The 24,383-nt window shown below is 43.7% G+C and overlaps 1 protein-coding gene across 16 annotated transcripts in view; it reads right to left on the bottom strand.

The window, feature by feature from the left end:
• ndst2a (N-deacetylase/N-sulfotransferase (heparan glucosaminyl) 2a) overlaps positions 1 to 24,383 on the bottom strand; it is a 162,066-nt gene that overhangs the window by 60,783 nt on the left and 76,900 nt on the right. For 4 of the 16 annotated variants that reach the window (XM_014154557.3, XM_045700787.2, XM_045700784.2 and 1 more), the window contains exon 3: positions 21,628 to 21,682. The exons of the other annotated variants lie outside the window; for them this stretch is intronic. The gene's annotated coding sequence lies outside the window, so the exon portion shown is untranslated. The remainder of the gene's footprint in view (positions 1 to 21,627; positions 21,683 to 24,383) is intronic. 16 annotated transcript variants of the gene reach the window in all.

Here is a 24,383-nt window from a genome sequence, read left to right as displayed (position 1 = left end):
GAATCGCAAACCTAAACCAGGTACCCGGCATTTCATTGAGAATCCCCCTTAAAATAACAATAGAAAAATGGGAATCTCACAAAAACACCAAAAGCAGACAGGAAAGCCAAGTGAGACTCTGTGGTCTTTGTTCAGGTAGAGATGAGAGCAGTGGTGCAGTGGTCCCTGAGTGTGTCTGGTTGCTTCCCTCTCCCACAGTTGAGAGCTCTCCTTCAGCCAAGCGTGAGAGTCGGGTCAAACGCATGATGCCAGTCTACAAAAAGAGAGGCGGCTCCCCGTTGAGACGGCTCTGAACTGGAGCGAACATGTTGACTCATCGCTACATTAGGCACTGGGCAGGCGCACGCACGCACACACACACACACACACACACACACACACAGAAATCAGTTTCTACTTTGGGAAACTGCGGATCAATTGTTATTCTCCGCTCTTCTGTTCAAAATGATGAATGCATTCACTTAATGGCCTGTTATTTGGAGGGAACAGAGCGGGTGGTGGAGAGGCTAACAAAATAACTCTTATACTCTACACTAGGGTTGCAAAGGGTCGGAAACTTTCCGGTAAATTTCCGGAATTTTTCTGGAAATTTTCCATGGGAAAATGGAATTTGGGGAATTTTGCTTAAATTCATCAAAAAAGTTAGCTTATATAACAGTGACCTTTTTTTGTGGGATACACATAAGACATTTCTAGGATCCCTCAGCACTCACATTTACATTTAAGTCATTTAGCAGACGCTCTTATCCAGAGCGACTTACAAAATGGTGCATTCACCTTATGATATCCAGTGGAACAACCACTTTACAATAGTGCATCTAAATCTTTTAAGGGAGGGGGGGGGGGGGTTAGAAGGATTACTTTATCCTATCCTAGGTATTCCTTAAAGAGGTGGGGTTTCAGGTGTCTCCGGAAGGTGGTGATTGACTCCGCTGTCCTGGCGTCGTGAGGGAGCTTGTTCCACCATTGGGGTGCCAGAGCAGCGAACAGTTTTGACTGGGCTGAGCGGGAACTGTGCTTCCTCAGAGGTAGGGGGGCCAGCAGGCCAGTGGTGGATGAACGCAGTGCCCTTGTTTGGGTGTAGGGCCAACAAGCAACCTCTGACAAAAGTCCCTCGACTTCAATTTGAGGTGGAAATGACAAATCAGACACCTTATTGATAGCAACAGCTCATGGTCCTCCTGGAATCAGAAGTTGTTTTGACTCATTGGAGGAACGTAGCGAAACGCTGATGAATGGCTTGCTCGAGCTGTGTATGCAACTGGTTCACCTCTGATGCTCACAGGCAATGTTTTTTGGAAGAGATTTCTGAATGTTCTTTGCCCAGCACACACCCCTCCAACCAGACATGCTTTATCCAAAGAACACAACAGGCTGAGCAAATTTGAGGCTGTTTGAGCCTGACAACGAGCCATCCTCAACAAGGTTAGAAAGTGACAGTGACGATGAGGCCTCAGAGTCTGATGTTCAAGAGGTGGACATTGAGTAGGTCCAGGGAGAAGACATGGAAGTCTGAGAGAAAGACAACCAAAGTTTTATTTCTAGACTATAATCTTACCGATGTTGAAAACGTTTATTCAGTATTCTCTTCCTTTTGTTGTTCAATGAAATTATCCCATGTGAAGAGTAAACTCATTTAATTAAAGTTCAATTCATAACTAAATATATTTTATTTCTATTGGAAGGAATTAATCATTTGCAATTATGCCTACTTATGATAAGGTAAAACTTTTTTTTCTGTGTCCATATGATATGGTAAATATATCCAATGCAAAAAAACATTTACATTTAAATGGTATTAATATTAATTTGCTAATATTTCCATTAATTCCCATATACAGTTGAAGTCGGAAGTTTACATCTCAGCCAAATACATTTAAACTCAGTTTTTCACAATTCCTGACATTTAATCCTAGTAAAAATGCCCTGTCTTAGGTCAGTTAGGATCACCACTTTATTTTAAGAATGTGAAATGTCAGAATAAGAGTAGAGTGATTTATTTCAGCTTTTATTTCTTTCATCACATTCCCAGTGGGTCAGAAGTTTACATACACTCAATTAGTATTTGGTAGCATTGCTTTTAAATTGTTTAACTTGGGTCAAACATTTCGGGTAGCCTTCCACAAGCTTCCCACAATAAGTTGGGTGAATTTTGGACCATTCCTCCTGACAAAGCTGGTGTAACTGAGTCAGGGTTGTGGGCCTCCTTGATTGCACACACTTTTTCAGTTCTGCCCACAAATTTTGTATAGGTTTGAGGACAGGGCTTTGTGATGGCCACTCCAATACCTTGACTTTGTTGTCCTTAAGCCATTTTGCAACAACTTTGGAAGAATGCGTGGGGTCATTGTCCATTTGGAAGACCCATTTGCGACCAAGCTTTAACTTCCTTACTGATGTCTTGAGATGTTGCTTCAATATATCCACATCATTGTCCTTCCTCATGATGCCATCTATTTTGTGAAGTTCACCAGTCCCTCCTGCAGCAAAGCACCCCCACAACATGATGCTGCCACCCCCGTGCTTCACGGTTGGGATGGTGTTCGTCGGCTTGCTAGCCTCCCCCTTTTTCCTCCAAACATAACTATGGCCGAACAGTTATATTTTTGTTTCATCAGACCAGAGGACATTTCTCCAAAAAGTACAATCTTTGTCCCCATGTGCAGTTGCAAACCGTAGTCTAGCTTTTTTTAAATGGGGTTTTGGAGCAGTGGCTTCTTCCTTGCTGAGCGGCCTTTCAGGTTATGTTGATATAGGATTCGTTTTACTGTGGATATAGATACTGATGTACCCGTTTCCTCCAGTATCTTCACAAGGTCCTTTGCTGTTGTTCTGGGATTGATTTTCACTTTTCGCACCAAAGTACGTTCACCTCTAGGAGACAGAACGCGTCTCCTTCCTGAGCTGTATGACAGCTGTGTGGTCCCATGGTGTTTATACTTGCGTACTATTGTTTGTACAGATGAACGTGGTACCTTCAGGCATTTGGAAAATGAACCAGACTTCTGGAGGTCTACAATTGTTTTTCTGAGGTCTTGGCCGATTTATTTTGATTTTCCCATGATATCAAGCAAAGAGGGACTGAGTTTGAAGGTCGGTTTTCAAATACATCCACATGTACACCTCCAACTGACTCAAATGCTGTCAATTAGCCTATCAGAAGCGTCTAAAGCCATGACATCATTTTCTGGAATTTTCCAAGCTGTTTAAAGGCACAGTCAACTAAGTGTATGTAAACTTCTGACCCACTGGAATTGTGATACAGTGAATTCTAAGTGAAATATTCTGTCTGTAAACAATTGTTGGAAAAATTACTTGCGCGTCATGCACGAAGTAGATGTCCAAACCGACTTGCCAAAACTATAGTTTGTTAACAAGAAATGTGTGGAGTGGTTGAAAAACGAGTTTAAATGACTCCAACCTAAGTGTATGTAAACTTCCGACTTCAACTGTATTCCCGTTAATTCCCATGGAAAGTTTCCACCACTGAATATTCCCCCAAACTGTGCAACCCTACTCCAAGCTCCTTATGCATATGTAATTTCCTCCATCTTAGGGCCTAGTGGAAAGATATTTCTTTGCCCCGTCGTAAAGCTACATACAGTGGAGGGGAGGAGGGAGCCGCTGTCCTGGCCGCTCTCTCTCTCTGTCAGATCACATCAAAGGAGAGGCACTCCCCCTGAGGCAGAGCAGCACTGGGGAACCATCAGAGCCCTCATCTCCAAACACTAGTAAACACTCTGCATCACTGATAACACAGACTGCCTGCTTGAAACTGGGAGGCAGACAGAATACATCACGACTGACTGTTGAATCACAACTCTAGTCAGGGTGCATTTAGTTTGAGGGATGTAGAGGCAACCGTTTGCAGTCAATTTTTCAGATGGCCTATGTGGAGTTATCAAAAAGTAAGGTGCTAAGAGGTTGGGTGCATGCTAGTGTTGTCATGATACCAACATTATCATGCTGAAACATGAGGTGATGGCGGCGGATGAATGGCACATCAATGGACATCAAGATCTTGTCACTGCATCTCTGTGCATTCAAATTGCCATAGATAAAATGCAATTGTGTTTGTGGCTGTAGTTGCCCCTTGATAACCAGTGGACTTCTGAATGTTGTAAAAGTGTTACATGGTCGCTGCCCATGTCATTGCATTGGGCAGAAAATACGAGAGTTCAGGGGCCTTGCTTTAACAAAGTTAACCATTTTCACTGAAGTGTCCAAAACGTCTTTCAAGCTGTCAGGCATTCTCTTGGCAGCAAGAGCCCCTCGGTGGATGCTGCAGTGTACCCAAGTGGCGTCGGGAGCAACTGCTTGCACGCTCGTTACCACTCCACTATGTCTCCCTGTCATGGCTTTTGCGCCATCAGTACAGATACCAACATGAGCAGTAGCTACGTTTGGCTACATACGGACCGTTAGTGGAACACTTGCTCTAGAACGATGTTGGAGGCGGCTTATGGTAGAGAATTGAACATTAAATGATCTGGCAACAGCTCTGATGGATATTCCTACAGTCAGGACGTCAATTGCACACTCCATCTGGGGCATTGTGTTGTGGGACAAAGCGGCACACTTTACAGTGGCCTTCTATTGCCCCCAGCACAAGGTACACCTGTGTAATGATCATGCTGTTTCATCAGCTTCTTGATATGCCACACCTGTCAGGTGTATGGATTATCTTGGCAAAGGAGAAATGCTCACTAAAAGGGATGTAAACAAAACTGTCCACAACATTTTAGAGAAATAGGCTTTTTATGCATATAGAACATTTCTGGGATCTTTCATTTCAGCTCATGAAACACTTTGTGTTTATATTTGTGTTCAGTATACATGCAAAATGATCTGTATGTCATTGTGGCAGTAAGGGAAAAACATTGAACCTTAACTCTTCAGTTAACACACAACACTCTCTCCCACAACCACACTGCTCCCAACTGCTAGGCACCGAACAGAATGTAAGGAGCACCAGAAATATATATTTTAAAAATGTATTTTATGCTTACATTATTAGGCCTATCTCATGTCTAACTCATTCCACGGAGGGCCGAGTGTCTGCGGGTTTTCGCTCCTCCCCTTGTACTTGATGGATACATTAAGGTCACTAATTAGTAAGGAACTCCCCTCACCAGGTTGTCTAGGTCTTAATTGAAAGGAAGAAACAAGAACCGTAGAATGAGTGACACCCCTGGCCTATATGAATCATACCTTAGAAGCACATCTCAGGAGTAGCAGACGCTTTCCCATTCTTCCTGTGCCAATGAAATTGTTAGCTAGCTAGCTAGTTAACATGACTGAACAACGTTTTTTATGAAACCAATATTAGCGACCGGGATAAAAAGACGACTCACATTACCGGGGCTATCTTTTCAACCCGTTTAAGCTAGAGACACGCCGTTTTTTTTACTGTAAAGCTGCAAGCATCCCTGTCGCAAATATGTGCTCTATTTGTCCTCTCTGGTACTTAGAGACTGTGTGACAGCAAACTTGCAAAACTACTTAGACTGGCCTGTGCTCTTGGTTATACTGGGGATGAAATTATGCAACGTATCAACTTTGCTCGCTCTGCGCAAATGTATCAAATGCAACAACAGACACGGTCTGCATCCCCACTCGCCATCACGGCTAAATTCCATTTAAAAAAACGGATTGATGAATAAAGGCGTAGGAAGAGCAGACGGAGAGAAGCAGGTGAGGGATGGCTGGAAGGGCTAGCGGCTGCCTGCTGGCTGATTACTGCTACAACATTTGATATGCGCATGAAAGTGAAGTGGACATTATTGGACTTGCGCATGCAATATAGTAGTTGCTGTTTAAAAAAATTAATTCAACTTATGAACAAAACAGACTTTATAAACATCTAATAAAACAGGCGCCAGCGTTTTTTTTTAGATTGGTAGGGCCCAAACATGTGGTAGTAGGCTATCATATGAAATTGTACTACGGTATTCTAAACATGTTGCCATTATACGCATCTTGACGTTTTGGTACCGTGAGATTAACGTGGTACCGGTGCAACACTAACGCATGCACAGTGAGAGATGTTGTCCGAACACGTTGGATAGCCCCTCACAGCATCTCTCAGACAGCCTGGTTGAATCTCCTAGCCCTGAGCCAGTCAGCCCAGCCAAAGCCCAGAGGAGCAGAGTACTATGCTGCTGATGTAGCCATCCTTAATTCATGGCTTTGAATGGAGAGAGACATGCTGGGGCCTCGTCTCCCCATGTCTCATTAAAATGCTCTGCGTGTTTCCCTACGCAGCCAGCCGACGCATTAATGCCACTTCTCTACCCCTATTTCTACAGAACATCGCCTTTTCCAGCTGACTCTTCCTTCCCTCGCTCTCTCTTCCTCTCCACACGTCAAACCTCTCACAGACCAGGCATGATGCTGATTTCAAAGTCCTCTGAGCCCCAAGATCAAAGCAAGGTGGTCAGGAAAAGGGAGGGGGAGTCGTCTCAGAGAATAACATTCTCCGTGCATGAGACAGAGGAGGAGTAGTGAGGGGGAAAGTAGGATGCTGCTGTCAGCCTGGACACTAGTAGTGGTTGAGAGAGAGTTGAAATAATGAAATGCATGGCGCTCCCCTGGGACAACAAATATAAATTGATATCCCAGGCCTGCAGGTGGAGAGGAATTGTCCTTTATTTCATCCCGTGGGAGGACATGAGACTTTCCCTCCCTTTATCAGTCCCTCTGGGGAATAAGGGATGGATCGGAATGATTTCGCAGATGTTTGAAATGTAGAGTTTTATCCATGAATAAAGTGTTAGTGTTTTTCCCATGTTGATATCTTTCCCACACACCCACGGGATGTGACAAATGGAAAATGTTACTTAACGTTTAAAAATGCCAATTGTACCGTTTTTCCGTTAAAACAATAAGAACAAATCATACAATTCCACATCAATTCACAATCCAGAATAATGGCCATATTAATTATGTAAGACCGCTTGGGCAGGGCCAATTAAGTTATAGCTACTGCAGTCATACACCCTTGAAAGCGCCTCGGCTATGGCATGTTTGTTTGTCTGTCTGTAAGTGTACACTACGGCTTTTTAAACGCCAACACAAAACCTTCTCTGGAGATCGTTTTGAAGTGCCACTAAACAGGCATTTTACTTCTGTAAAGGAATGCCGCTTCTGAAGCGTGACTAATGTCCATCACTAGACAACCTGAACTGTCAATCAAATCACCTCAAGCTGCCTGCGCGCAGACAACTCCTTGAAAAAAGTACTTTAAAATTCTTTAAAAACTGTGTTTTACCAAGACATTTAGTAGAAAGAAAACACATCTTCCACTAGGAATCGACTCCAAAGATTCAGTACTTTTGGAATGGAGGAGACTGATTCTCTGAAGTAGTTGCCGTACTTCCGGGAACACTCGCATCTTTCATAACAAGCTAGCGAGGGGAGGGAGGGGCCCAGTATAGGCAGTTTGGCCACCAGGGTGACGGAGTCAGAACCGTGCACTAAGCCCATCTATTGGTAATCAAAAGCTCCATCTCACAATGGAACACCGCATTTCAGAATTTCTTGGCTTGCAATGTCTCGCAACTTCAGTAAAGCAGGGCCCATCATCAACAGGCTAGGATATTCTACACCAACATCCCGAAGACTGAACACACACTTGCATCATTTGCATAGAGAAAGAGTAGGCAAGCCATCTGCATTTTAATTTTGTAAAAAATAATAATTCCCGTCAGGAATTTTTCTTAAAAAGGTCCAGCCCGAACAGTCCGTCATTCTAATTCCCATCTAAAATAGCCTTTGTGACTAAAATAAATCATCCATAATATTTTTGTGGGATAGAAATGCTCAAAATGTTTGAAAAATTACATTCTCTCATGGCTAACTACCAGCAAGTTCGTAAAGAGGGGAGCTTATATTCAGGGAAGATTATATTCATGAGCTCGCCTTGACTGACAGCTCTTTGAAACGCCTATGTCAAGAAACTTGGACGCAGTGAGCAGTGTTGAAATAAAATAATTTTATGAAAATAGGTGATACACAAAGCAACTCAAACATTGAAATTGCATCAATAATATACATTTTGTTATACAACTCCCGTTTGGCATGTCTCTTGTGATGCGGCTCACAGCAGCACTGACTGTTGTCAGAACACCTGCTTCAGAGATTTGAATGACCCTTACCCTCCTTTTGTTCCATGCTGGCTGAAGACCTAGCTAACCAATAACTAGCTAACACCAGAAACAGATGAAAGGGGAAACAAATGTGACCCGTTACAGGAAACTAGGCGTATGTCACAGGACACTACTTCACAGGAGTGCAGTTTGAAGGTAATCATATTTTTTTTATCAAAATGCATTTTTTTGGCAGAAATGTCTTCTCGAACATGTGAACATTCATGTGCCTTAAAGTTTTATGCCATCTGTAAATGCAAATAAAATGGTTAAATTAAGAGCCTAGTTGGTTTAGCCATAGAAAAAGTCAGCAACCATCCCGCTAGCCATGATTGTCTGAGATAATGAGGGCTGGACATGCCGAGAGATGAGTTTGGATTGGTCCCCCATATAGCATGCATCTGTCTCTTTGAGCTGGTCAGTATGTCTAGGTAATCCTCTCTAATGCGGCTTTAAAAATATATATATATATCGCTTAGTAAAACTGCATAAGCCTAACATGCCGACCAAACCGGACGCGCACGTACACCTGCATGCGCCATCGCGCGCATGTTGATTTTGTACTCCCACACCAGACATGATCAGGAAGTTGAAATATCAAAACAAACCTCTGAACCAATTATATTAATTTGGGGACAGGTCAAAAAGTATTAAACATGTATAGCAATTTAGCTAGCTAGCTTACTGTTGCTAGCTAATTTGTCCTGGGATATAAACATTGGGTTGTTATTTTACCTGAAATGCACAAGGTCCTCTACTCTGACAATTAATCCACACGAGCGGTGTGGTCAGCATGTTATGTCAAGTTAAAGTGTACTGTTGGCTAGCTAACATTCCGTGTATGCTCTCCACTTTCTGGAGGAACGAGTTTTGAAATCAGTGGAATTCGAGTTTGATAGCTAAGGAGATGGGGGAAAAAACACCTGTCTCCAGATTACATTGTCAAACTAAGGGCAACCATGGCATCCGACAGGAGACGTGGCCATCGATGATGTGTACGGGTAAGATAGTCTAGCTAGCTACATTTTCAGATATTAAATGTTTCTAATTTTGAGAGAAAGTTGTTTCATTTCAAGTTAAAGTGTACTGTTAGCTAGCTAACGTTAGCTGGCTGGCTCGCTAGCTAACGTTACGTGTATGATCTTATTATTCGTATCTCAGACCCATTTGCTTGACTAGTTATAGCCTAATGTTAGCTAGCTAACATTGAACCTGGTTGGTTAGCTAGCTACCTGCAGATTCATGCAGGGTAGTAACATCAGGAGTTGGGATTATGGTTCATTGTAGTGATGCACCGATATGACATTTTTGGCCGATACCGATATCCAATATTTTCCTTGCCAAAAAAAAAAAACATACCAAAAATGTTTGCGGCCTTTTAAGCATTCTAGTACAGTTAAATAGTTAACACACACACACACACACACCGACGCAGCGATCTAAGGCACTGCATCTCAGTGTAAGAGTCCCTGGTTCGAATCCAGGCTGTATCACATCCGGCTGTGATTGGGAGTCCCATAGGGCAGCGCACAATTGTCCCAGCGTCGTCCGGGTTTGGCCGTTATTGTAAATAATAATTTGTTCTTAACTGACATGCCTAGTTAAATAAAAGGTCACACACACAGAGGAAAAAGTTATTTTGTTGGCATTTACGTATGTCCCCATTACCAGTAAAACATAATCAAAACATATACTGCTCAAAAAAATTAAGGGAACACTTAACACAATGTAACTCCAAGTCAATCACACTTCTGTGAAATCAAACTGTCCACTTAGGAAGCAACACTGATTGACAATAAATTTCACATGCTGTTGTGCAAATGGAATAGACAACTGGTGGAAATTATAGGCAATAAGCAAGACACCCCCAATAAAGGAGTGGTTCTGCAGGTGGAGACCACAGACCACTTCTCAGTTCCTATGCTTCCTGGCTGATGTTTTGGTCACTTTTGAATGCTGGCGGTGCTTTCACTCTAGTGGTAGCATGAGACGGAGTCTACAACCCACACAAGTGGCTCAGGTAGTGCAGCTCATCCAGGATGGCACATCAATGCGAGCTGTGGCAAGAAGGTTTGCTGTGTCTGTCAGCGTAGTGTCCAGAGCATGGAGGCGCTACCAGGAGACAGGCCAGTACATCAGGAGACGTGGAGGAGGCCGTAGGAGGGCAACAACCCAGCAGCAGGACCGCTACCTCCGCCTTTGTGCAAGGAGGAGCAGGAGGAGCACTGCCAGAGCCCTGCAAAATGACCTCCAGCAGGCCACAAATGTGCATGTGTTTGCTCAAACGGTCAGAAACAGACTCCATGAGGGTGGTATGAGGGCCCGACGTCCACAGGTGGGGGTTGTGCTTACAGCCCAACACCGTGCAGGACGTTTGGCATTTGCCAGAGAACACCAAGATTGGCAAATTCGCCACTGGCGCCCTGTGCTCTTCACAGATGAAAGCAGGTTCACACTGAGCACATGAAAGACGTGACAGAGTCTGGAGACGCCGTGGAGAACGTTCTGCTGCCTGCAACATCCTCCAGCATGACCGGTTTGGCGGTGGGTCAGTCATGGTGTGGGGTGGCATTTCTTTGGGGGGCCGCACAGCCCTCCATGTGCTCGCCAGAGGTAGCCTGACTGCCATTAGGTACCGAGATGAGATCCTCAGAACCCTTGTGAGACCATATGCTGGTGCGGTTGGCCCTGGGTTCCTCCTAATGCAAGACAATGCTAGACCTCATGTGGCTGGAGTGTGTCAGCAGTTCCTGCAAGAGGAAGGCATTGATGCTATGGACTGGCCCGCCCGTTCCCCAGACCTGAATCCAATTGAGCACATCTGGGACATCATGTCTCGCTCCATCCACCAACGCCACGTTGCACCACAGACTGTCCAGGAGTTGGCGGATGCTTTAGTCCAGGTCTGGGAGGAGATCCCCCAGGAGACCATCCGCCACCTCATCAGGAGAATGCCCAGGCGTTGTAGGGAAGTCATACAGGCACGTGGAGGCCACACACACTACTGAGCCTCATTTTGACTTGTTTTAAGGACATTACATCAAAGTTGGATCAGCCTGTAGTGTGGTTTTCCACTTTAATTTTGAGTGTGACTCCAAATCCAGACCTCCATGGGTTGATAAATTGGATTTCCATTGATTATTTTTGTGTGATTTTGTTGTCAGCACATTCAACTCTGTAAAGAAAAAAGTATTTAATAAGATTATTTCTTTCATTCAGATCTAGGATGTGTTGTTTAAGTGTTCCCTTTATTTTTTGGAGCTGTATATTTCTTTCACGTTCTTGCTGTGCTGTTTCGTTGTTCATTTGTTCAGTCATTTCATTCCCAACCAGGATTTCTCATACTACGGGAATGCTGTTTGGGTCTTTGCGTGTCAAATAACACTATCTGAGGTGTCAAATAAGCTTGTTGACCAATCAGGACCTGAATATGACTGCACGTCACATAACAATTTAACGCGTTCATACATTTTTATGTAGTTACTACACTAATCACTCGTATATCATATGTCACACCGATTCATCGATACATATGCTATGATGCTGGTAAAGTTGTCTCGCGCACCTACAGTGCTGGTCATAAAAAAAGCTAGCTAGCTCATGGATGCAAACAATTTTCTTCCCCAAAAACATAGCAAAACGACAATCTGTTTCAGTAGCTATAGTTAGCTAGCTAACTATATAGCTAGGTGTCATCTAAAATAAAACTAATTTATGAGACAGTTCTCATTTGATTAATCGTGGTCGGACGCATCTATGTGAAGCTAGCCACAATAAGGATTGGCAACAATAGTGGACTTTGCGGTTAGTATGTCATTGACAGTGATGCAAATGGATACAAATAGTAGAATTATGCCATAATTGAGTAGATCGTGCTAAACGAGGTTGGAATGTTACATAAAATCAACAAAAAGACAATTTATTAATTTGACAAAAATCTTGAAATCACACTGGATGTATTATACTTTAGAATTGCATTGGGGACATATTTATTTCACAGTAAAGCCTTACCTATGGATTTTGGATCAATGACCTGGGGTATCAGTCTACCCAGAGAATATTAGTGTTGTGCGGCTCTCTGAAACAACTGAATTGAGACACATTTATTGTCAACCTATGTGTATTGAACACTATTCCAGAGGAAAAACAATAGTGTGTGGATGTTTGGGAGTCTGATAACTCTGAGGAGGACATTGGGAAAAAATATATTGGGTATTGAGAAGACTGATATCCCATTTCATTGATCCCCAATCCTTAGCTAAAGCTGTACAGTGCAATATGAATGCACACAATAGGCTGACTGGGGAGGTGATTTCACACAGTCAGTCCCGCGATAAGAGCTACAACGCTAATATTTGCGTAAACTCTTCACAGTTCTGTGGGTGTCACCGAGTAGACTGATACCCCATTTCATTGCTTCACATTCCAACCTTGTTTAACATGATCTAGTCTAAATTTGGCAGGATTCCACCAATTGTAACCTTCTGCATCACTTAAAGATGTACTTTTAGGCAAACCGCAAATTCCACTATTGTGCCTAATCCTTATTGTGGCTAGCTTCACAACACATAACCCTGCCCGGTCGAGCATCACTAGCCAGATGAAGCTAGCTGGCTGCTTATAACGTTAGCTTTGGGCAACAGTAGCTGGCTAGCTATTTATGTTCATGAACTGAAGTTCAATTTCAATAGGCGAACAACAAGTGGCTACCTAGCTAATACTTACTCATAAGAATTCCTAAATCATTCCTAAGAGTAATGAAAATGACTGCAGTTTATACTGGTCATTTTTTTCAGGCTGGTTGTATTGGTGCTATCTAAGTACCAAGCTAAAAGGTAGCTACCCCAGAAGTTGCGGTCGAACAAATAATGCTTTATTACCAACGCGGTATTGTAAAAACAATGTTCGTGGCCGGTCTTTGCTTGTTTGCAGACTTTTTTTATACAGCTTTGACAGTGCTACTGATAGTAGTGGTGGCGCTTGGCTTGCACATGCAAATTCAGAAAACACTACATTCTATAATGTTATTGGACGTGTCAAATTAAAAGCTTATATAACGCGTCAAACAGTGTTATTTGACGTGTATCTTTTATGACACACAAAGACCCAAAACGGCGTTCCATAGTATGTCGTGAAGCTAATAGCAGTGACGCTATTACTGTACAACTCTGGTAGGGCAACATCTGAAAAATAGCGCACTTGGTAGTGTGTTCTGGCGCTCGACCAGTCGGCGAAAGCCAACATCACCCACAACAGAGAACGGTTGATTGTCAAGGGCCGTGAATTCCATTATCTTGACTTAAATGGATTTCGCCTTTGAGTTGTCTTGAACTTTTCTTACTCTTTGAAATGACTGCTCGACTTGTTGACTGCTCGACCCACACAGCAGACATTGTGGGCTAGGTTAGAAATGCTCCGTTGCACGTGTAGCGCAACATTTTACGTGGCGTCATTATATCATGTACCTACATTATATAGGTATGCACGTAAACTTTGACATCGGTTTTGCACATCGGCGTTAAACTAGACATACCGATGTTGACATTTTTTAGCTAATATCGTCCAATTCCGATATGTTCACTGATATATCGTGCATCCATACTTCATTGTTTAGCTAGCTAGCTACATGTCTTAACAAAAGACTCAGCCGAGTGTGCCAGAGCTCAGAATAACTGAATTTAAGAATGCTCAACACCCGTTGAATATGGCCGGTGTCAGTAAACATCAGAAAAAAAGCTTAATTCAGTTGTTGCCAGCAGCACAGTTAGTCACCAACGCTCTGGATAACCAGCTCTGCTAGGGCGAGTAAAATGGTCAGAGTGGTGTGTTCTCTCATTATGTGTCTTGAAGTAGCTAGCAAGCTAGCCAATGTTAGCCAGTTAGCTTGGGTGCTTGACTGCTGTTGTGAGGTCAGAACGCTCGAATCAACCCTACTCCTCGCCTGAGCGTCCAGCGTGTGCTTGAACGCTCCGGGATTGAAACGCTTAGAATTTACAAACTGACAATCTGACAGCACAATTGTGGTCACCAATGCTCTGGATAACATAAGAGCCTAACCAGCTCTGCTAGGGCGAGTAATGTTCAGTGAGCTGTTCTCTCATTTGTGTCTGGAAGTAGCTATTAAGTTAGCTTGGGTGCCTGACTTTTTTTAATTATTATTTCGAACAAAACAAATATACAAACAAGAGTACATAAACCTAACAGACAGGGGTATTACATATCGAGATACATGAAATATTTATTTTGAAACAATGTGGAGAGGGGTTTGTTCTCTGCCCACTTCCTTTTATGGATAAAGAATCTGCCATGAAAAATCACAATGAAAGTTAAATCAGGGTCCATATAATTTGGATCAAAATAAGACTATATCAAAGTCTTTCAAGTTATAATTAAAAGTAGTTTATTTTAAAATAAAACCTAATTCACTCCAAAATATTCTGACATAAGAACAATCCCAAAATAAAATGGCCAAGTGGCTCTGGGTCACAACCACAAAACACGTTATCAATACCTATTTTGAATTTGTGTATAATAAAGTTCTTTACAGGGGTGCTTGACTGCTGTTAGTACAGAACGCTCAGATCAACCCTTAAAGAGACAGGTGAGGCTAGAGCTTTAGAGGGTGTGAACGATGCTGAATGGGTGTAGACAAAGGGCTCTCCAGTAGTAATTCCAAAACATTCAAAGGCTATTTTCTCAAAAGTGAGTTTACAAGTTTATCAACTTTCAAAGCAAAATTACTTTCCCATTGTTTCTCAACTGTAGTGTATGATATACAATTTTGTAGCTCTGAATCTACTTTTATGCAATGTAAAAAACACCATTTCAAATTTTGCTACATAAGCCGGTCGGTCACATAAGTATCCTTGCTATGAATAGTGTAAACTAGTAATTATATTTACTGACACCCTACAGTCAAATTCTGTCACCAGTAGAGTAGCTATCAAGCTATATAAACCATGCCACTCTGCAAACATGCCTTCTCCGATGTTGGTTACAAGGCATTACTTATTTAAATTAGGTAGGAGAATATCATGTTACCATTGGTGTATCAAATTAGAGTTTGGGTGATGTTAAAGGTTCCCACCCCTAACTCACACATTACACACACATTCAGTTAATATGATTTCAATTTCCTCCTAAGAGCCACTTCCATCTCTCTGTGCCACTCGTGTACACCCTGATTGGTTCTTATCTTTCACTTGCCCCTCTCTCCAATCACACAGATGGAGACAGCTGGGCAGCAGCATACTGTATCAGTCTTCTACCAATTAAATCCCTCACACCAATTGAGTCCTCATATTCAGGGAATTCGATTCATACATTGAGATATTCCAGTTGTATACGATACAGTGCATTCGGAAAGAATTCAGACCCCTTCCCCTTTTCTACATTTCGTTACAGCCTTATTCTAAAATGGATTAAATAAAAACATTTCCTCAATCTACACACAATACCCCATAATGACAAAGCGAAAAAAGGTTTAGAAATGTTTGCAAATGTATTTTAAAAAAAATGTATATAATACCTTATTTACATAAGTATTCAGATCCTTTGCTATGAGACTCAAAATTGAGCTCAGGTGCATCCTGTTTCCATTGATAATCCTTGAGATGTTTCTACAACTTGATTGGATTCCACCTGTGTTAAATTCAATTGATTGGGCATGATTTGGAAAGGCACACACACCTGTCTATATAAGGTCCCACAGTTAGCAGTGCATGTCAGAGCAAAAACCAAGCCATGAGGTCAAAGGAATTCACCGTAGCGCTCCAAGACAGGATTGTGTCGAGGCCCAGATCTGGGGAACGGTACCAAAACATTTCTGCAGCATTGAAGTTCCCCAAGAACACAGTGGCCTCCACCATTCTTATATGGAAGAAGTTTGGAACTACCAAGACACTTCCTAAGCTGGCCGCCCGGCCAAATTAAGCAATCAAGGGAGAAGGGCCTTGGTCAGGGAGGTGACCAAGAACCCGATGGTCACTGACAGAGCTCGAGAGTTCCTCTGTGGAGATGGGAGAACCTTCCAGTCTCTGAATGTCCTTGAATGGCCCACTAGAGCCCAGACTTGAACCCGAAAGAACACCTCTGGAGAGAGCTGAAAATAGTTGTGCAGAGACGCTCCCCATCCAACATGACAGAGCTTTAGAGGATCTGCAGAGAAGAATGGGAGAAACTCCCCAAATACAGTTGTGCCAAACTTGTAGGGTCATACCCAAGAAAACAAGGCTGTAATCGCTGCCAAAGGTGCTTCAACAAAGTACTGAGTAAAGTACTTGAGTATGTGATATTTCAGTTTGCTAAAAAAAATATATATATGTTTTTGCTTTGTCATTATTGGATAATGTGTGTAAAAACAATTGTATCAATTTTAGAATAAGGCTGTAACGTAACAAAAATGTGGAATACTTTCCGAATGCACTTTAATTCCTACTGATGTCTACACCTTTGAGCAGGATTAATCTAATCAGAAACAATTAGCATGCGCATAACGTTTCAGACATCTTCCCGGCATTGCTACATCACCCTTGATGAGTCTGGGCTCTTCCATTAAATGAATAGTCAATGCTGAACCTATTTATAAAATCTGTTCCCTGGCAGTTTAAAGTGTCTCTCTTAAGCTCTTGGTGTGACTCAGAAGTTCATTATGAATACAACCGCTGCACTTGTCAAAGTAGAGTTCTCAGCGCTATCCTGCCGAGCTGCAATGCCCCTCTCTCCCAGAATAAACCCTGAGAGATGTTCTCTGAGCCCTGTTTCTCAGTCTCTCTCTCGACAACCAATGGGCTTTACAGTGAGGGCTGCTGCCAGTTCCTGCCAGGCCACTCCACAGAGGGAGGGAGAGGGAAAGAGAAAAAGCATAGAAAGACATAGCATATGGTAGAGCCAGAAAGAGCAAGACAGTTGGAGAGATGTAGAGCGCGAGAAAGAGACGGCGGGGGAGAGAGAGAGAAAGCTGTGCCGTAAATGCTGCTCCTCAGGGGAATCAGAGGTGGCGGGCTGACTGATTGAGCGAAGCCACATCTACAGTAGCTGGCATTTGGCTGCATACTCGTCCCGCACACTAAAAACAATCATGACACACCACTTACTATAATACCCTGGTAGAAATGGCACTGAAGCGGATGAGAAAGCTCGGATCACTTGTAAAGGTGCGACAATTAAGTGAATAAGTGAATAGCAGGCTTCAACAATGCAGCACGATTGCTCCTTGAATAAATGGAACATGTGATGCTCCATAGCTTCATTGTAAGTAGCAGCATTCAAGCAGATGGCAAAACTAAGATAAGCGTAACTGTTATCTACCATTAACCTCAGAGCTGGAACGATGGCGAGGACACGCATGCAGTAAAGTGGGTCAGTTGAGGTATTGATGCAGAGATTGAGGCAGAATCTGGCATTAAATTAACTCTAATTAGACTAAAATTAATAGCGCTGGGCGCATATTTTCCCAGTCCCCAAGCTGCCATTACTCTTCATCTGACAGGCGCTGACGTGGCTCTCAGATGTCTATGGATCTACTGACAGCTGCATCGTTCACACTGCCCGAGAGACGGCATGCACAAAAACACAGCCGTGTTCAGACTCAATGTTACAGTGCTGCTTACATGATACCTATAGTCTAGTAGGAGATAAAACCCTGATGCATATTGTAATGGGAGTCAGGCCAACTCTCTCCCACAGACATCAGGGATGTGATGGGGGGGGGGGGGCAGTGTAAGGGGGTTCCCCCATCTGGAAGCTGAAGCACTTTTTAAACCCCTGAAACAGAAATGTCATGCAATCTAGCATGAAATATCATGAATTGTGAAGCATGAACCATGACAAGACATTTAGAAGAAATTGACAGGAAGAGAGAAACAGGACAGCACTACTTCCTAAATCTTTGGGAGAGGGGAGTCCAACAGGGCTTGACTGAAGCGAAGGAAAATGAGTCCTATGGGTCTTTAAACAAAGATTTCAAATTCTCTAAATTACTCCCATCGTTTTTATTCCTCAGGGGTTGACAGTCTGATAAAGAAAAGCAAAATAAATGCTTTCTAAAGTTACCACAACCAGAAAGGACCTGGGAAGTGACGTCTTTCCAACATGTCTTGAATGCACTTTCATACACAGAACATCAACAGTAAGTGTTCACCCGCTCATCGTTACTGTAGTCTGTGTACCAGTCTTTTTAGCTACCATTCCACTCCTTGTTTCCTCAGTTCAGGCGATCGATGGTGGGTGAACTGTTCTTCCCATTAATATTCACACAGAGTACACAAACAGAGAAAGAAACCAATATATTTGACTCACCTGAGTTAGCCATCTGTTGACATTCACCTCACTGGTTGAAATGTGGTTAGCTAGCCTACGCATCAGCAGGTGATGATAAGACCGGCAGACGCCAATGATTTTTTTTGTCTTTATGTCAATCAATCAAGCAAGCGCCCGCCGCCCGGCCAACTCGTGCACCAGCTCAGATCTAACAACATTTCTTACTATGTGAAACAGGAGGAGTTGGCTGTGAAAAATCACAGAGTTCGCTTCTTGGAAAAGAGAGAAAAAAAAAACAAACTTAAAGAACACCAGAAAACACAATAACAAGCTCAAGCTACGCTGCACCCACCCCCTCCGATCTGCATGGATCACGATTTTAGGTAGGTCATCCGGAATTCAGGATTAATCCGGAAGAATCACATCCCTGAGACATGCAGTTAAACAAGCACGGGGGGGGGGGGGGGGGGGGGGGGGGGGGGGAGAAGGAGAAAGAGAGAGAGAGAGGAATGGAGCGAAAATTAGACTGTTGGGACCCTGTTAGAAACACAAGGCTGTCTGTATCTGGTAGAGTGAGATGGATGATGTCTGTTGTGTACTGTGGAGCTGGTTAGTGTGGAGGATTGATGGTGGTGTGATGCCTGCCGTCTCCACCTCACAGTGTGGGGTTGGATGGACACCTCTGCTGCCCAGGGTCCAGGAGTAATGGGCATCACCGCATGTCACTCCATCTCTCCATCTGTTGCACCGTACCGGCCTTGGGACACCTTGGCATCACACTGTCTGCACTACCTGTGGCACGCACACATACAGAGAGAGAGAGAGAGAGACGCACGCTCTCATCACACCTCCAGTGTTCCGCACACCCTTTACTCACTGCACCGGTCCCTCTGTTCTGTCTGCTGTCTCCACAGTCCACTCAGATCCAGCCTTCCACATCAATACAAACCAGCATCCCTCCCAATGCCCACTTGCACACCCACCCACCCTCGCACTTAGACACACAAGTCAAACACACGCAAGCAAGTACACGCGTATGGCTGACCATGCTGCTCCTCTCGGCTCACAAATTACCTCATCCACCCTCTGAGCTCTGCCTCTCTGACCGATGGCTCATCTTTCAAGCTTGGTGGAGGAAAATGGATGGCCACAATTACCACTAAACAACCTTGAGATCCTCACATGATCCTGAGCACTACCGTGAAAGGGGAAGAGGGAAAGAAAGAGAGAGAGAGACAGGGTGGGAGAGACTGCATAGAAGAAAACAGGGAGGATGGAGAGATAGAGGTAATGGAGGGGAAAAGTGAGAGACCTGCCTGCAGAGAAATAAAATCTCTCTTGAATGGATAGCCCTTGGATGTGCAGATACTAACGACTCACAACATCCCTGATGCTTCAGACATCAGGCTACAATTCCATATTCAATATCACCCGTGTCCGACTCCACAACAATATCTCCATCACTATGGCCCTATTGAGAACATGTACCAACCAGGGTAGAGGTACATGTAATTTCAATTCAGTCAAATCAGGAATAGAAATTCCACTTATTTGCAACGAAAAGTTACTTTTTACAACTAAATATACATACCATGGAAATGGCATGTTATAGAAGGGTCCAGACACTTATAGAAGGGTCCCCCCTGCTAGGGGGAAATGCAGGTTTTAACTAGTTAAACAACAAAGAAGGTGATCTACATGATCAGTCTCTGTGTGTAAAATTAAAGGTGGTTAATGTGAACCTAACTCACAGCTAAAAAATGTAAAGAAAGCAATCCAATGTTATTTGTTGCCTAGACTTTACTGCAAATGACAATCAAGGTCTTGAGAAAAAAACAATACACTAATATTGCAGTTAGCCATGACAGTCTTTATAATATAACACTTGAACACACACATAAAATATTGCACTTGGGAAAAAAACATCTTAAAGTAGAAATAGAATGAAACAAACAGGCATTCTATTTTTGCTCAAAATATTTGGCTACTATAGTAGACATCGATCAAGTGCACAAGGCTATGTGTGCAAAAATAACGTTCACTGAGTAAATAATTAATAATCCCCACCTCACTCACACACAAGTGTTACTGTCAAGTTCAACACAAAAGCAATATGTTTGGGCTACACTGCACATTATTACATTGTACACTTTCTGCCTGTGGACATATGTTCTACAATGTGCCAGCAGAGCATAATACCCTTTGCAGGCATAATTGATCTCTTTCAGGCAGAGAGTACACCTGGCATACCCCTTTTTAACCACTGTATTGAAAAAGTGAGAAAGAGGGAAAGCGTGTGGTGTTCCTTTCACCTCTATAGTGGCATCCAGCTTAAGCCTGGCCCAGCTCCAGCTACACTTGATCCCTGAATCCACTTGTTAAACAAGCAACGCCTCATTTTCACCTAATTCTCTCATTGTGAAAATTAACCACCTACTGGATAGTAGTTCATTCGTTAGCTTTACCAGGGTCCACAGTAAGCAACTAACACGTTATAACTTGAGGAACGGCAAGGAGTCGTATACCAGTTCATACTACAGCGAATTGGTTAGGTTACTAATGTTAGCTCCTCTGATGTTGTAACGTTAGCTAGCTAACGTTAGCTGTCTGACTATTAGCCAGTTCATTTTCACACTCTAAACTAAATTATTTGATCAGTTAAGTTGACTAAATGTTGCTCAACATTTCTGACTAGCTAACGGAGAATTCGATCCAGCTAGCAAGCAAACTAACGTTACTTAAAAATGCTAACAATACTTGTTCCACCACACTTTCTCCCTCACCTCAAACGTTCCAAATGCCAGTTGTTTTTCCGTTACAGCTCATGAAGTACACTTCCTCACCCCCAATTTCCGTGGTCAAGCTTCTCACCTACTTATTTGTTATCGTTCAGGGGACTCGCTGCTGTAACTGCCGTTCTACTCTCTGCTGTCTTTCCAGAGTGCGAGTTGATGCTGTAACTAGCAAGTTGGTTGTCTCTTCTCTCTTCAGTCGCTTGCTGCGCTGCATTCTGTTGTTATGTGAACGATTGGCTGAGCCTTGGATACAGCCAGTATAGCTCCAATCGCGCATCACTCGTTCGCTTACAGCCAGTAGTGATCCAAAGCCCCTCCCGATACCGTTTTTCATCTGATCTACACGAATCACGTAGTTCACCCATTTTGTATTAAAAACCGCGAAAATAGCCAAAAGGTGACTAGTTTGCATCCCTGTATATTACCTTGTGTGCGACTTGAGACGTTTCTCCTATCCAGTTGTTCCATTCTCTGTGTAACCTGCCAAAATAAAGGAAACACCAACATAAAGTATCTTATTAGGGTGTTGGTTCACCATGAGCCGCCAGAACAGCTTCAATGCACCTTGGCATAGATTCTAAAAGTGTTTCCTTTGGCAGTTACATGTAGAATGGACAGGTATTTCTCGAGTCGCTAAAAAAAGGAATAACGTAGTGGATAAAGTTCAGATTCACACAATTTCATGTGTACAACCTATAAAGACCTGCATTACTATACTGAGAGCGTTTCCATTTCTAAAAGGACGTATTTGGGTGTTTTTGGAGTCGTTGTTCATGTTTTTTTTAGAGCCCCTGTACCACACAACGAGGATGAGAAAGTGACTCGCTGTTTTGGGGTAAGTTTATCACAAAACAAGTGAAATCACAAAAAGGTGTCTGAACCCTTCTATAACATGCCATTTATGTAAAAATGTTTTTGATTTGGTTGTAATAAGAAAACATATCCTTTAACTGTTAAATCAGAATGACAATTTACTTACTGAATTGGCCCAATTGAAATGAACTTGACCCCAGCCCTGGCTCCTTAGGAGAAACAGCCCAGAGAGAAACCTCAGTGCTGGTACTGGTAGGGCCCAGGCTGCTAGGCCTCGCTCTGTGATAAGATCAGTACAGATCTGGGATGGGTGCAGTGTTGGAGCTGTCTCTACTAATCAGGTTAGCCATGCAATAAATGAACTGCAACGGACCGGGAGGGAGAGGAGAATCAAATCAGCGTTGCTTTTCCTCCTTCATTCTGTCACACACAAACACCTCAGCTCAGGGAGCAGGCCCTGACAGCACACCTGAAGCAACGTGTCAGCAGCCTGGGGAGGCAGAATACACGAGACTGCAGGTCAGGCCCGTCACACCGAGGAGAGACACACACACACCCAGGGAGGGGGAAAGAGAAACAGGGTGTGGTCCCTCCCTGGTGTGTGTGTGTGTGTGTGTGTGTGTGTGTGTGTGTGTGTGTGTCTTTCCCCCTCCCTGGTGTGTGTGTGTGTGTGTCTTTTCCCCCTCCCTGGTGTGTGTGTGTGTGTGTGTCTTTCCCCCTCCCTGGTGTGTGTGTGTGTGTGTGTCTTTCCCCCTCCCTGGTGTGTGTGTGTGTGTGTGTGTGTGTCCTTTCCCCCTCCCTGGTGTGTGTCTACCTGGTGTGGGAGGGAGAGACACACACACCCCAGAGAAAAGAGACACACACACCAGGGAGGGACGGAGGGAGGGAGAGAAAGAAAGACGCACACACCAGGGGAGGTACACACACACACACACACACAATGCATGCAGTATAGAGACCGTATGGGACCTGTCTGTCAGTAGTATGCCTGCTACTCACTCCTGACAGAGATAGGGTCTGCTATGGCAGGTACAAAGCTACAGATGCATCAGTGCTGCTCTAGTCACAACTCAGGAAGAGGAGACACTGATCTGAGATTTCATCAAAACACTGAAAGGTGCTTTTCCTCTCAATGCTGACGAAATACTCAAGGATCCATCTGCTGTACTGTATGACTGAGTTGATCAGTGGTGAATACATTACTGTAGGCAGTAGTGGCAAACAAGTAAGGGGGAGGCTTAATGAGTGTATGTGCATGTTTGACCGAGCGTGCTTGTTTGTGGGCCAGTGTAAACATGTCACCCTATTTGAGATAATGGATGTGAGATGTTTGGCTTTGATTGTTTCTCCGAACCGAGATCATGGGTGTGAGATGAACATGTAGAGGTTCGTTTGCGGATGTGGTAAATGTGATGTGCGAGCGCACTAGTAGTCTGAAAAGCCAGGAGGAGCGTGCAGCAGCTTGTCAGGAGCAATGTGCTTCTCCTCCCTTCACTGTTTGCGGAGTACCTTCCCCCTCCAATCCTTTCCTCTATCCTGGTCTCGTCTCCCTCCCCATCTCGTGCTTCCTCCATCCCTCTCTCCCCTCATGTGCGTGTCTGTCTTAGGAAGGGGCCAGTTTCAGACGTCTTTCCTGACAGCTACCTGATGTGAGCACCAGTGTACGGCGCCACAGACGAACAAACCCACAGATATAACACCCAGGGGGACAAATGGAGTCTGCTCACTGCCTTTCTACATCTACAGAAAGGGGAAGGAGAGGGAGTTGGTGGAGTTGTAATTTTCCCGTCTCTCTCCATATCCCCCTTTGGGCCTCTTCACTCGGCTGCCTTCTATTCTCTTCCGTTTCCCCACGTATTTTTCTTGTTCTCGTCGGTTCATTACTCCTGGCTTTTTCCTGGTGGAAACAGATCCCCAGCATTCCAGCAGACAATTAACCCACATGCAGGCAGCGCCGTAACGACGGGACTCTCCACCAAGCCACACTTACTGCCTAGGGCTACATCACAGTACACACCCTCCCTCCCTCCTCCACCCAGCATCCTACTACCACTCCCACTACTATGCCCCCTTCCCTCCCTCATTTCAGTGGGTTTGACAACACCCACCTTCCTGAGGTTGATGAGAAAGAGAGTGAAAAAGAGGAAGACCACAGAAGAAAGAGGGTAGACAGGACAAAAGGAGAAAGGGGAACCAGGAGGATGAAAAGAGAGAAGGCCAGGAAGAAAACACCCTTCCCATTCCATAGTTCCTTAAACAGCAAAAGCACAGTTTTATTATTTAGAAACTACAATACATAAAGAATCACTTCCCCAGATCAGAACAACTGAATGATGACTCTCTCTGCACTCCCTTCATAACATACCAT

Source organism: Salmo salar, chromosome 18, assembly GCF_965601325.2.
Source record: "Salmo salar chromosome 18, fSalSal1, whole genome shotgun sequence".
Classification (NCBI taxonomy): domain Eukaryota; kingdom Metazoa; phylum Chordata; class Actinopteri; order Salmoniformes; family Salmonidae; genus Salmo; species Salmo salar.
This window is presented reverse-complemented; position numbering and strand designations above follow the sequence as displayed.